Genomic DNA, 15839 nt, shown 5'->3' with positions numbered 1-15839 from the left:
GACGAAGGGCTAAAGAATATATTTGCAGGGCATGGGGTGGATCGTTTTCCACATAAAGATGGATTCTAATATTATAATATTGCTCTTTTATTATGTATCTAATATATCATAAAAAAAATCCTACTAAGGAAGGAATAGAAAGAATAATCTCTGGTCCTTTCAATTAATGTTAATGGAGAATCTCAATTTAGCTGTAAGGGAGTTTCAGTCTTGCCTGGGCATGTCTGCAAAATTGGTGGGAGCAGCTGCCAGGAGCTTGTTTGCATATGGATTGAGGGTCCTCTTGGGACAGTTCTCATCCTGAAGGAAGAAGTTGCCTGGCAACAAGAGTTTGACCCATGGAGACGGAGACAGCTTTCCCCAACAGAGGAGCAAGGAAGCCTGAGTGGAGTGTGGTGTTTGTCATCTAGCTCTGGCTCCCAGCTGGATGATGTGAACATATACCTACGTGCTATGGAGAGTAGGGAGTTTGAATGTACAAAAGGGGGGAAAATAAACCTACTTTACTAACATCTTTTTAAAACACTGGAGTACAGCGCAGTGCTTCAGGATCTATTTGACAGATTGAAACCTAAGTATAAGGGAGACATCCCTCCTTTTTTGTTGTTGTTGGTTTTTTTTAACTAAAAAAAATAGTGTTGGTATGGTAATGTCACTAAAGCATTTGTGACAATTCCTGCCTGAGCAGCGACAGTACCAGAAGGCAGACTTTGAAGCCCAGTGGAGCATTAAGAGCAGACACCACGTAGGGCATGGTAGTATCCAGATGATACTCACTAGGCTATGGATACGCCTAAAGTGTAGTAGCCAACAGAGTAAGAAATAGTGCTTCCCATCAGTAGGGACTGGTGGGAAATTGTTGCACTCAATGGACCAGTGACTCAACAGAAAAGAGTGGTCTGGGGGTAGATGCTCAGGCCATAGACAGTGAATTGTTATAAAGTTGAATTCAGCCCTTTCTTGCTCACTACCTCTCGTCCTTTCTTGTCCTTCCACCTTCAAACATGGGATGACATGGCACAGAGGCCCTCACCAGATGCCAGTGCCATGCTCTTGGACTTTCCAGCCTCTAGAACTGTGTACCAAAGAAAATTCTATTGTTTATAAGTTACCCAATCTGTAGTAGTCTGTTATAGCAACACAAAATGGACTAAGATAGTTGGGGAAGGTACAAATTCATTATGAATCAACTTCTTCTACCAGTAGAGAACAAGACAGCAGGCAATAGCAGTCCCTGGTTTAGAATGTACATCAAATGCTGTTGGTTTTTGCCTAAAGCTCTTGTGATTTCTTTTCCAGCTCTCTGCTCCCATACGCCAGTCTCTGCTGCTAATGGATAATAGCTAATGGCATCCATTTGCAACTTGCAGAGAACTCCTCTGTGGGAGTTTGCTTTCAGATTCCTTCTCCACCTTGTTCCAGGCCATAGTGAATAACTGAATGACATAAAAGGACGATAATCCAGCTCCTTTTTCAGAAGTGGAGCAACAACCTCTGAGGGTGACTTTATTCTAGGGCAGGTTGAGTCTAAGGGCTTCAAGATTATACCTCGCTTGGTTTCTTCCTTACTTATTTTGCTTCTCTTGCTCTCTTTTTTATTTCTTCTGGTAGTTCTTCCTTAAGAAATTACTATACCTAAATATTTGGCTCAATGTCTCCTTCTGGGACAACACAACTATAAAAGAATGATAAATAACTTGGAGATACTGGAAAAAGGCAGCAGAACATGTTACCTGTTTGTTGTTGCTACTCTTGTGTTGGTATCTCATGGCCAGTATATGTGTGAGTGAGTCCACAGCCATCTAGAAGGATAGATTTTCAAGGTTTCCAAGAGAATTCTGTCTAAGAGAATTGCTGAAGAACTCACAATTAACCTGGCTCTGCCATGTAAACATGGGTACTCACTATCATAACTGTCCACTGTTTAAATTTTTGAAAGCAGAGATTATGCATCATGTGATTTGAGAGGAAATTGCCTTTATTTGAGACTGAATAAAAATGACACAATTTATTATCTTCTAGGATTACAGAGAAAGAAAGTTTAGGAATACATAGAAAATATAATGCCTAAGATTGAGAAGACTTCAGTCCTTTACCATTTGGGGGAAAGTATGTGATCTCTCATTTCTTTACTTTTTGTATCAAAAAAAAAAGTAAACAGAAATCATTAAAATAAGATAATGCATAGAAAAGTCCTTTGTAAACATCGCAATAGTAATAAAACTTGAAGGAATAGCAATTTGCTGATTATTTCTCCCTTCTTGTTAGGAATTAAATCATATTAAGATTCAGAAGCACACTAATGTATTGCTTTTTTTCCTCTGATGACTTCAGGGATAATGATGAGAAATACATGATTGCTATTGTTGTGAGACAGAGGGAGGGATAAGTCAGAGTGAGGGATAAGTCAGAGCAATAGTTTTGCCACTAAAATTCTTTGCGAAATATAAGTTCACTAGCTAGCAATATTCTTACTCAGGGTAAAGTAAGGGAAATTTAGGGAGAATTGTTAGACTTATTTATATCAGTAATGCTAAGTTATTTTTATTGTTTTCTAAAAAGCAAATACTTCTCAATTATGTTTAAAAATAAAAAGCAAAATAAGCTTTCTTATTATTCAATCTAGTGAATTGTTATTACCTTCCTGCATATACTAACTGATTTATCTTCTACTACAAACCAATGCAGAGACAATTCCTGCTGGAAAAAATTGCTAGTTCATCATCTTATGTGGCTAAATGCAGCCATGGAATTTAAGGATGCTTAGCTTAATTTTGAGAACCTACCTATGTGAGGCAATACATGAAAAAAGGACTCAACTCTATTAAAATATACTCTTATAAAAACTTCCCTATATGTATAGTAATTGGAGAATGATACTATTAAGAAATATTATAAGTACCTTACACTACACATTTGCAGAGAATTGTAATGAGATGGGAAAGTGATCAAAATGTATTAAAATCATAATGTAAAATATTTTACTATCTAATATTTTAATATTGAAAAATGCATATGCTGCATACTCCCATCTTCTAAAACATAATATATGCATAGCAAAATATGGTAATGTACTTCAGAAGAAGCATAATAGGTATTCCTGGTTGGTAGAATTATAGGTGATATTTATTTTCCTCTTTGTACTTTTATGTATTTTTCAAACTTTCTGCAATGAATAGGCACCCATTCATAACTATAGAGATAAATATTTTTATGGAAAAAAACCAGTCCTGTCAGAACATGTCTAGTTAGTTTTGAGGCTTGAGTGAAATTTGGGAAAGACTCTATTTCTCTTACCATTTTGTAATTCTGTGTCCTCTGCTGGTGTCTAAGCTCCATGAAAGCAGAGACTTTGTTCTCTTTTTATTCATCCTTGTGTTGCTGATGAACAGCATGTGGCAGACAATCAACAGACATATATTAAATGAATGAATAAATAAAGTAATGATGAGAAGCAAGGGTGTGCCACCAAGTTAAAAAAACAACATGAGCAAATAAATGAAATTGGCAAAGATGATTGTGGAAATGAAGAATGACAGGTAATTCAGCATAGCGGAGGGTTAGGGAATCAGAGGCAGGGGTGGGAAATGCTGTCTGAGTCTCCATATTGCAGTATTTCATTATCCTTGTGACATCCTGTGAAGAGCTTATTTTTTTCCATTTTCTAGGTGAGAACGCTGAGGATCCCTAAACTTAAGTGAGTCACTCAAAGTTGCAATATTATAAATAGAGTTGAGATTTCAACCCAACTCTCTTATGCCTGCAAGAAACCTTGTTCCCCTGCCCTCTAGAGGCAGAAGTCTTGAAGACATGTCCAAGTGGATGGACAGAAGGTAACAGAATGCCACTGAGTTTTGACAACAGGATTGGTGGGATTTATAGGGCATGGAGCTGGACAAAGGGGCAAATCACTCTTCTCACCTCTTTCAGTATCTATTAATGTTACCATGATAATACCTGAAACTACCACATTTTTCACACCTTTGGGTTAAGGTACAAAACAACTTTACCTGGGAGGAGTACCCCAAGGCATGAATATTTTTTCAGTATGAATTAACAGAGAGTAAACCCCTGAAGGAATTGGACACATTCCTGTATTTTAAATTTAATGATCCTTTACGGAGAACCTACTGTGTGCTAGTCATTATCTAGACACTTGATATACATCATGAACAAGACAGATACCATCACTGCTGTTTTAGAATTATAGCCTAGGAAACAGAAGTGATCACTTTTGTTGCAGGTTGGAGACTGTAGACAAAAAGTTGGGAAAGTAATTTCCTGAAGCAAGTAGAGTCCAGGTAGAGAAGAGAAACCACGATGGAAGCCAATCCATGATGGAGGCATCACTCTGTAGCATAAAAGAGAGGGAGGAGACAGGGAGTTTGAAGGTCCCAGTTTCCACAGTAGAGATGGCCTCCCACTCCTAAAATCACACGACAGCATCACATTTCATCTCTGGATAACCTATGTCTGGGGAAAGAATTAACAGAGTGAAACTTCAGCATGAATCTTGCTTGCATGAGAAAAATGAGCTTTGAATCATTAACAAGGCAATTGCTGCTACATACTAATGATGCCATTTCCTGGTCCTGGTCTTTTTTGCATTAATGCACCCCATGGTGCGGACTGAATGATATAAAAATGATTACAAGCTTTGGAGATATTTCTGGGTTTGATTGTTTTAGGCCATGCACCACTTGTTTAGATTATGAATTAACTAATAAATCTATGTTATTCTCTAAGTTTGAAGATTGAAAAAGCCTTACTCCTTTCCCTGATACCAAGTTAATATAACTATCTCTGATGACAGCAAATGAAGTCTAAACAATGGTCATTAGTGTGATATACTCCACACACACCAGGTCTCCAAAACTACCAGTCATCTTTCCTAATGATTGAGAGATTATGTCTCCAGTATTATGAATAATTTATTCTAGACTCAATATCATTTTTCTCAGCTTGCAACTCCCTCTGTCTTGTGCACCTCAGACTCAATACGTATTTATTTAAATGTACCAATTGTTCATATATTTTGACCTATTTTGAGGAATCTAGCTGAACAAACTAATTCTAACCATGACCATAAAACAAAACTATGCTAAAGGACATTCACCATATCTCAAGATACAGAAAAAATTAAAATGTCTTTTCTACTCTCTCACACCCCACTTGAAATGTGTATGCAATGAGAGGTAGGAAAAAACAAACTCTTTTTTCCTCCTCTCTTACACAGATACTCATACAGCAACACAGAATGCTTCTATGGCCAGACAGGTGGTTTTTTTTTTTCTCCACATACCAACTAACTGGGTGTCCTATAATTCAATTTAATTTTGACACTATCTTCCTGGAGATAGAGTCAGATCCTACAGGTTAACGGCTCAGTTCCACAAGACTGTGTCCCACTTCAGGTGCCAATTGCAAATAGTAGATTGTCACCTACACGTCCCAACCAGCTATAACGCAGGGCTTTCACTCCTCATTCATTGGGTTGAATTCATTTGCTAGAGTAGCTCATAAAATGCAGGGAGACACTTTACTTATATTTACCCATTTATTATAAAGGATATTACAAAGAATACAGACGGCCACTAGATGAAGAGATGGATGGGGCAAGGTATGGGAGAAGGATTGTGGAGCTCCTATGCTTTCTTCGGGACATGACCTTCCAGACATCTCCACATGTTCGGCTATTCAGAAGGTCACAGAACCCAGTCCTTTTGGGCTTTTATGGAAGCTTCATTATGTAGGTAAGATTGATTGCATCATTGGCCATTGGTGAGCAGCTCAATTAACAGCTCTCTCCTTCTTGGAGTTGGGAAGATGGGCTGAAAGTCAGAGCCCTCTAATCAAGTCTTGGTCTTGGTCTTTCTAGTGACCAGCCCCAACCCTGAAGCTACCTAGGGGCTCTAAGCCACCCGTCATGTCATCTCATTAGCATACCAAAGATACTATCATCACTCAGGGGAGTCTAAAGAGCTGTGTGTCAGGAACTCCTCAGGATAAAGAGCAAATACATATTTCACAATGTCACACCGAGTTATTATGTATGGTTGTAAAAAAAAATACAAATAATCCAAACATCTAGCTATGCTAATATAAAACATCATTAAAATAAGGATAGGGCCTATCAAATGATGAAATATACAATCTTGTAGTTTTTCGCAATAATAGGAAAAGATGCTGGTACCAAAACATTATGGGAAAAACTGGAGGCAAATTGTATGAGCATTATTAGTATAATTCTGTAAAATATCTGTAGAAAAAATCCAGGAAAATACTGTAAAATGAAAATTGTGGTTTTCTTTGGGTAATGATAGTATGAGTGGTATTTTTCTTCCTCCTTTTTTTGAAATATAAATTCTAAATTGGAAATTTTGAAAAGCAGTGTTTATTCTTATCCAATACATAATCGTATGATTGTTTGGGGGAAAATGATGCAAATCCCTCTGAAAGTCTGTAGTTGCTATGAAGCCCAACCACCCAGTAGGATTTCTGGGGGATAACAAATCGGTGCTAATTCATTTCCCTAACTAAGAAATACCCCAAGCACGGGTCACTCTATAGGACACTGGAAATTCCCTATACTGCCCTGATAGGTTGACATTCCCACTTTATCCCCCCTACCCTTCCCAGTCTCTGGTAACTGTCATTCTACTCTGTCACCATGAGATCAATTGTTTTTAATATTTCGCTCCCACATATGAGTGAAAACATGCAAGATTTGTCTTTCTGTGCTTGGCTTATTTCATTTAACATGATCTTCTCTAGTTCCACCCATGTTGTTGCAAATGGCAGGATTTCATTCTTTTTAGTGGCTTTATAATATTTCATCGTGTATATGTACCACAATCACTTTATCCATTCATCTGTTAGTGGACACTTGGGTTGATTCCATATCTTGGCTATTGTGATTAGTGCTGCAGTAAACATGGGAATGCAGATATATTTTTCATATATTGATTTCTACTCCTTTGGATATATACCCAGCTGTGGGATTGCTGGCTCATATAGTAGTTCTGTTTTTAGTTTTTTGAGGAACCTCCATACTGTTTTCCATAGGGATGGCACTAATTTACACCCCCAACAATACTTTGCGAAGGTTCTCCTTTCTCCCCATCTTCGCGAGCATTCGTTATTGCCTGTGATTTTGTTGCCATCTGATTTCAGGAGGGGGAGTGAGGCAATGAGCTGCATGAAAGCAGTTCAAGGACATTACCATCAGGAATTGGGGAGAGGCTGACTGCACAGGAGCTGGAAAAAAAGAAAGAGAAAAGGCTATGGGGAGAGAAGATAGCAGGGATGGGGAGGACGCGTGTGTCAGCACATTTAGGAAGTTTCAAAGAATCAGAGAGTGTTTTCCTCCCGCAAGACTGCTCTGCCCTAAGAAACATCCCTGCTGGCTTGAAGGAATACTTGGGATACATTCCAGGTCACAGTTGTTATTGTCACTTGCCATGTAAACAGCTGAGCATGATTGTCATTTTATGCTCTTGCTGTACAGAAAAAACATTCCCAGCAAAATTCACCTGAAAGGCTTAAAAATGGGAGGAATTCCGAATCCTTTCCAGCACACATCTCTACCAAGGCCTTCCCTGAACCCCCTGAGACTCAGTATTACCCAATCTTTCTTTGAATAAAGAGTGTTTTTCTGAGATGAAGGTAATTAATTAATTAGAAAAAATAACAAAGTAGAAAAAAGTTATGTGCAAACCTGCTACAGGAAGATAGTCACTGATTAACATTTTTATCCACATTCTTTTCATTTATGCAGGTACTCCAAGATGTGATTATAATACACACAGTTTTTACATCCTTCTTTCTTCATTTATTGGTATGTATTTTCTGTTGTTATATATGCTTGGTAAACATTGTTTTTAATAGTTGCCTGATTAAAACCTTTTTGTTCTCAGTTTTCTTGCTATCATAAATGATATTGCAATGACCATGCTTGTGAATAGTTTTTTTCTCCAGGTTGCAGAATGTTTACTTAGGATAGATGCCTATAAATACAAGTAGTGGCTTAGAATGGATAAACATTAACTTTTAAGGATTTTGGTTTGTATTTTTGATTTGTTTCCTAAATAGTTGCATGCCCACTAAAACACGAGGGTCCCTTTCACTCTATCCTCATTAGCACTATACAAAGTGTCCCAAAAGTCACCATCCATAGGGAAAGTGGGAAATTATAGCCAAATGTACCTTTATTTACATTATATTTTTTACATTATATATTTACATTATTTTCATTATAAAATGTTGCAAAATTTTTCCTTTGTATGGAGACTTTTGGGACACTCAGTATATTATCATTTTAAGAAGTTAATGGCTAATTCTTTAAATTAATTTAAAGACATTAAAGATAAAACAACAAAAATACAATGAACATGAAAATAAAAAAATAGTACAACCTAATATTTCTTGAGTACTTGCTGTGGACTAACTGCTTTATGTGAACTAACTCTTATATCTCTAACCTTTTCGAGGTGGGTGTTATGTCATGTCTAGTTAACAAACTAGCAAATAGAGGAACAGAAAACTTATGTGACTAGCCCAAGTTTAAATGGCTGGTGTGCATACTTCTAAGTTTTTAACCAACCTATCAATCTTTATTCATCCTATTTATACATTAAGAATATTTTTACTTTCCCTGGCGACATAAGCACATTCCAATTGTTTTTTCTTTGTCTGTGTGTGCCTTTACCACTTTTTCTGCTATGGTAGACTCCTACTCCTCCTTTGGGACCGATTCATTGCTGCTCTGGATGGTCTTCCCTGAAGTCATCACCTTCCTTGAGTAATTCTCTCACTTCAGTGGTTCTATACCCCTGTCATATTGGCAGCATTACTTTTGGGTGTGTTTATCTTTCCTACTAAAGCATGGCCTTTGCCAGAACACAGAACATGTGCAATCCTTTGTAAGATGTTGTTCCTAACTTCCTTCCCTGGATGGACGTGGACAGGAATGTTCACGGCTGTGGTTGGCCCCGGCCACTTCTATCTCTCCCAGACCTACCTTGCATCCATGGACCATTGCCATCAACGTTCCTATTACTTAAAATACTTGTCTCCTTCAGTCTCTCCATAAGATTATAAAAGGCTAACAGAGGAATTATTTTTTAAAAAAGCTCTCCAGGTGGTTTGAATGTAATAGGAGCGAGGGCTACTCTTTGGGAGCTATTGGTCTGGTAGTTTGGCCCAAAAAACTGGTGCCTTTGAATCACTGTCGGTTACGCTATCATGGTTTATAAATAAATTACATTGACTGGTTTGATCAACGGCCAATCATTCTGTCTCTTTGCAAGCAGATGTCAGGAAAAGGGAAAAGAAAATTAACAAATGAGTAAAATATGAGAAATGGATGGAGCGTGCTGACACTACTACCAATGATACTAAAACTAATGTTAATTGACTATGTTATGTGGCAGACGCTGTGCCCATTGCCGTATGTGTTATCTCTTTAAGTCTAAAGCTGTGTGTAAGAAGTAGATTATTATCTTCATTTTACAAATGGAGAGTCTGAGATTCAGAGACATCAACTAATTTGACCAACACGACACAGCTGATAGTTATGGAATCAGGATCCCACACAGGCAGCCTAACTCCAAGTCTGCACCATTAGCCCTGGGGTGTGTGTGTGTGTGTGTGTGTGTGTTGGGGGAATTTAGGGGACAGACTTAGCCTAACCATTAATATTTAATGTTTAAATATCAAAAATAAATAAGAAAGCAAAGGGTTGGTGTAAGTTAATTAATTTTGTTTATATATCTATATGCAAAGAAAAAAACACATCTTTTCTTTTTTTTTTTCTTTGAGACAGAGTCTCACTTTGTTCCCCAGGCTAGAGTGAGTGCCATGGCGTCAGCCTAGCTCACAGCAACCTCAAACTCCTGGGCTCAAGGGATCCTCCTGCCTCAGCCTCCCAAGTAGCTCGGACTACAGGCATGTGCCACCATGCCCAGCTAATTTTTCTATATATATATTTTTAGGTGGGCAATTAATTAATTAATTAATTAATTTTATTTCGGCATATTATGGGGGTACAGATTTTAAGGTTTCAATAAATGCCCATTCTTCCCTCCCCCTAATTTCTTTCTATTTATGTTAGAGATGGGATCTCACTCTTGCTCAGGCTGGTTTCGAACTCCTGACCTTGAGCGATCCACCCATCTCAGCCTCCCAGAGTGCTAGGATTACAGGTGTGAGTCACCGTGCCCAGCCAAAACCACATCTTTTCGAGCATCCATGAATCATTTATAGAATGGGTTCAATACTGAGCCAGAAATAATATATTAAAAAACAGAAATTATGCAAACCATATTTACTGATGCTAATAAACTTTAAAAATTAACAAATTTTAATATTGTGAATCAGTCAGCGATTCTCCCAAATTCAAGTAAATCTTAAGTAAGAGGAGGAATCATAAGTAGGATTATAGATAATGGAAGCTGTGTGTTTGAAAACATACTTTGACATGCAGCCAGATGAATACTTCGTAGATTAAAATAGGCAAATCTGTCTTAAGCATTGTCTTATAGAATAAGAAAGAATTAAATAATCACAACACTGAGCTATTTCTTGTAAGAAGATAAAAGTTAAGAAAAAAACTCAAAGTTGCCATTTTGAATATATTGTGCTGGTCAACATGTGATCTTCATCGGTGCCCTCCTGATGGAATGGAATGGAAATCCAGTGTGGGACAGTAGCTAAGTCCTAGTTAGGACACTCTAAGATTATATGCTTTGTTTCTTCCTTATCTATATTACAAGCCATTTCCTTATAGAAGTCACTTAAGTGAGTCTGACACTTACAAAACCAGTATTCTCTGCCATGCTGTATTCTGTTCTTTTGAAGGGATTGCAAATTGGTAGATAAATTATGCTGATAAATTCCAGGTTTCAAATATAGAAGAACTCATCTATAATTATTAAGATCCCTTAGAAATTTCATCTCTAAAACTACCCAAAATGGGTATTTATATATATTTATGTTAATTTGTGTGTATTTACTTGAATGTGTATGTATATACACACACATACATACACACATGCATGCATACACAAAAGATGCTATATCATCTGTAATTCATGCATTCTTGGGGTGATATTCTTTTCTCTTCCATGAAATTCTATTAAATTATAGTGTCTTTAATTACATCTGCAATTATCTTAAGGACAATACCATAAAGAGAGTCAGGCATTAATAATTTCATTAATTTTAGTCAATGTGCCAAAAAACATTAAGTTAATACTCATATACTTGAATAAGTAAAATAATGCCTTTTTCAATACTTTTCAGTGTTTTCCTCCTTCTATTTTTTTTTTCTATCTTATCACTGCTAGTAATACTCCTCTCCTTTTTTCACCTATCATGATCTTTTAGTAGAAGTTAATATTTTTCTGCATCTTCAGGGTAGTAGATTACTGGTATTTGTCTTTCAGGTGAACAACATTCTCTTGGTTCTTTTTTTGTACCTTAAATGACTGAATATCTTTTTTTAATGAATGTTTATATTTTCTACATTGTATTAGAATGTGTGTTCATTTTATCTTCACTCAAAGTGTGAGCACCTGAGAATGATTCCATGTTTGATATTTTGGTATTCTTCCTGGCATATATGCACATGTACATATATTACAGTATTCTGCGTATATTAGCAGCTCAATTAACACCCATTAAATGAAGGAACAAATGGTGGCTTTTATCTTTTGCAAGCATCTTCCCCATATGTCTAATTCAGGCACCTTTGTGGAAAGTCTGTTCTTCGTCTGGTCTGACTACTCTGTTCTAGAAGGAAGATTCCAAATATTATTCCTTGATGAAACATAAGTTGTTGTTGTTAAATTAAACTTGGGACTTTGTAAAAACCAAAGAAGGGTACGCAAGCAATAATATGTAGTGTCCTAAACAATTAATTTAAACTTCTTTCTCCAGCCCTAACCTCCAACTTCACTTAGATTTTATGAATTTTCCATATAGTTTAATATTTGTCTGTGATTTTCTAGAAAGACTGAGTTAGGTGTATGATTTCTTTAGTCTTATGATCTCACCTTTGATTTGAAAGTATCTTTGTTACCCATCAAAGTGGCTACAAGCTAGACTAGAAATGCAGCAAGCAAAATCAGCCTTAAAAACTAAAGAATGGATTGTCTTAGTCTGTTTTTGTTGCTATAAAGGAATAATTGAGGCTGGGTGATTTATAAAGAAAAGAGGTCCATTGGGCCCGCAGTTCTGCAGGCTATGTAAGCATGGCTCCAGCGTCTGCTTCTGGTGGGAGTTTCAGGCTGCTTCCACTTATGTTGGAAGGTGTAGGGGAGCCGGCATGTGCAGATCTCAGGGAGAGAAAGGAAGCAAGAGAGAGAAGGGAGATGCCAAGCTCTTTTTAATGACTAGCTTTCTCAGGAATTAACAGAGGGAGAACTCACTCAGCCCCCACCAAGGGAGGGATTAATCTATTCATTAGGGATCTACCCTGTGACCCAAATACCTCCCATTAAGCCTCACCTCCAACACTGGGGATCAAATTTCAGCATGAATTTGGAGGGGGTCTGATAAACCAAGCTATAGCATGGATCAATCCAGATTTTGTAACATTATAGTAGCAACCATGTATTCACAGGGGCTGAGTATTTTTGTTTCGTGGATGCACTGTTGTGATAGTCTAATTTGTATTGTCAAGGAATAAGACTCTCACAAGCACATAGTAATTTTGGGCAAGCCCTTCTCTAAGTTTTCTTCCTTTTAAGAGATGGCAAATTAACTTTATCTTGCTCTTTACACTGTTCTGTTCCAAGGTTCATGGAGATTTAGCACAAGCTTTAATTAATGTGCTCTTCAACTTACAATGGTGTTAAGCTCTGATACACCCATTATAAGTTGAAAATATCATTTGTAAGTTGAAAATGCCTTTAGTACACTTAATCTACTGAGCATCATAGCATTTAATCTAAACATGCTTGGAACACTTTTCTATAGTTGGGAAAAATCATCTAATATAAAACCTACTTTATAATAAGATGTTGAATAGAATGTTTTCCCACCATCGTGAAGTCAATAAATCATAAATTAAACCATCATAAGTTGGAGGATCATCTGTATAGTTTAAATCAGGCCGAGATTCTGATGTTAACCTTAATACTTGTTTGCTTGGAAATATTATGGCAACTTTATCCAGAAAGAGAGACTATTCTGGGACAGATAGGAGGATTTCCTAATGATGGGATCAATCTTTTTGTAATGTCATTAATTCTTCATGCAGAAATTTTCTGCTCAAATTCTTTGTGTGTATCTAACATTAGCTTCTCAAATAAACTTACTCTAGTTCCCTGGGAATTACCTTCCTTTTTTCCATTAGGGCAGGACAAGTAGAGAAAGAATTATGGATTACCTTATTGGAGGTGCCCACATTTATGTGAAATTCATCTACATCGTTCTGTCTCTTTGTCTTTTTTTTAGTGGTAATTTAAACTGATTTTCAATTCTCTGTTGAACTATGTTTTATTTAGTTCTCTGTACAAAGTGGAATTTATGTACCTCTGTGTACTCTCCCTTCATGTTTATCCAATGGATAAGCATGACTTATTCTTGTGATTACAGAATAATTTACATAAAGAACATTTAACTACTCACTGGGATCTTCCAATATTAGGAAAGATCATCTTCACTGGGTTTATTTGGAAGAGAAAAATTCTCTAAAATATATCTTATTCTTTATAGTAGATTCTGTTATTGATCAGCAAATATTCTCTCTCTCCTCTTCTTGATGTGGGAGGAGTGGAACATTAAAGTAAGGGTTGGACACATGACTTGGTCAATGAAACATGGCGGATGTTACAGGACACATGTTTCTACCAATCCTCTTGCACTCCTGCCTGCCACAAAGAAACAGCACCCCTTCGATAGTGTAATAACTGCTCTTTCATCCTGGGACTTTGAGTAGGAAAACATATGGGTCAGTTCTAAAACTGACTTATCACCTTATTACTTATTACCTTATATATTACCTATCCCTTATCCAGATATATGGATAGAATCCATATCTCTGACCTACACATCAGTGTGTGGGAAACCAATATTTGTGGTTACAAGCCTCTGAGATCTGGGGTTGTTTTTTATGAAGCATTTCCACAACGGATGTTTGTACAGCGGGAATTCAGAATTGTTATGGATCAGCGGCTGCTACTGACTCCCATTTTCACCTTTCCCAATGGGGTTATTGTTGTCATTCTTGTGTTGTTTTACTTTTATACGATGTGTGTGTCTGTATATGTGTGTTTGTGTTTGTTCATTAGGGGATGTAAATAACATTTCTTTTTAGCTCATAGATGTCTGGAACAATAGGAACCACATCTGGATCTGCTATAGAAGTTAGTACAAGATCCTGGACCTCAAATCTGATTTCAGGTCTTACATGTAAGTCTTTAATCCATCTTAAGTTAATTTTTATATATGGTAAGAGATAGGGATCCAGTTTCATTCTTCTGCATGTGACTGTGTAATTTTCCCGGAACCATTTGTTGAATAGGGTATCCTTTACCTAGGGTATGCTTTTGTCTGCTTTGTCAAAGATTAGTTGCTTGTAGATGTGTGGTTTTATTTCTACAAACCAATCACTTATGACAACAAATAATAAACAGGTTTAAATACTAAGATCTTTAAGTAGGTTAGGCATGGTGGTTCAACCCTGTAATCCCAGAAGTTGGGGAGGCCAAGGTAGGAGGATCACTTGAGGCCAGGAGTTTAAGACTAGCCTGGGCAATATAGTGAGATGCCGTCTCTACAAAAAAATTAGAAAATTAGCTGGACATGGTGGCACGTGACCATAGTCCAGCTACTTGGGAAGCTGAATCAGAAGGATCACTTCACTTGAACCCAGGAATTAGAAGCTACAGTGAACTATGATCACTCACCACTATAATCCAGCCTGGGTGACAAAGCAAGACCCTATCTCAAAAAAAAAAAAAAATCATTAAGTGATTTATGGAAAAAAGCAAAACATAAAAACCTAAATAGTGACACAGAAAGTATGAATCAAGACAATAGAACACATCAAACAAAAATAAATTGGTGTTAGCAATAATAGAATCCAAAGCACAGAACATTAAAATGAAGAGAGAGGGCAATTTTGTAAGTCTATTATACACAGTCTACAAATAATCATATACTGAATAGCATATAATCAAAATCCATAAACAAAAACATTAGAAATGAATGGAGCACTATGCTAATAATACCAATGATGATAAGAACTAATGTTTATTGACCATATTATGTGCCAAGCACAGTTCCAATTGCTGTGCCTCCATTATCTGTTAATCTAAAGCTGTTCTTATGAAGTAGGGAGTTATGATCTTTGTTTTATAAGTGGAGACACTAAACTTTAGAGACATTAACTAACTTGACCAAGGTTACACAGCTGGTAAGTATGGAACTAGGATTTGAAACAGACAGCTTGACTCTTCATTCATATGACTAACCTCAACAAAATGTAAGGGGGATAATTTAAAGGAAGAACTTGGCCTAACTTTCTATATGTAACATTTAAGTAAACAAAAATAATACCAAGGCAGAGGGATGGTATAAAATTATTTGATAAAGTTTGTTTATTTTTCATTTACAGAGAAAGAAATTATCTTGTCAAACATCCATGAAGCATTTACAGAATGGGTTCAACATTGAACAAAATATAAAATTCTGAGACACAGAAATTAAATAAACCATATTTACAGATGATAATAGAATTAAAACAATTTATAGGTTTTAATCATATGAACAAGTCAGCAAGTCTCCCTAAATCCAATCTCTTATTAAAAAAACTCACAAATCTTAAATAAGAG

This window comes from Microcebus murinus, chromosome 24 (assembly GCF_040939455.1).
Source record: "Microcebus murinus isolate Inina chromosome 24, M.murinus_Inina_mat1.0, whole genome shotgun sequence".
NCBI lineage: Eukaryota > Metazoa > Chordata > Mammalia > Primates > Cheirogaleidae > Microcebus > Microcebus murinus.
This window is presented reverse-complemented; position numbering follows the sequence as displayed.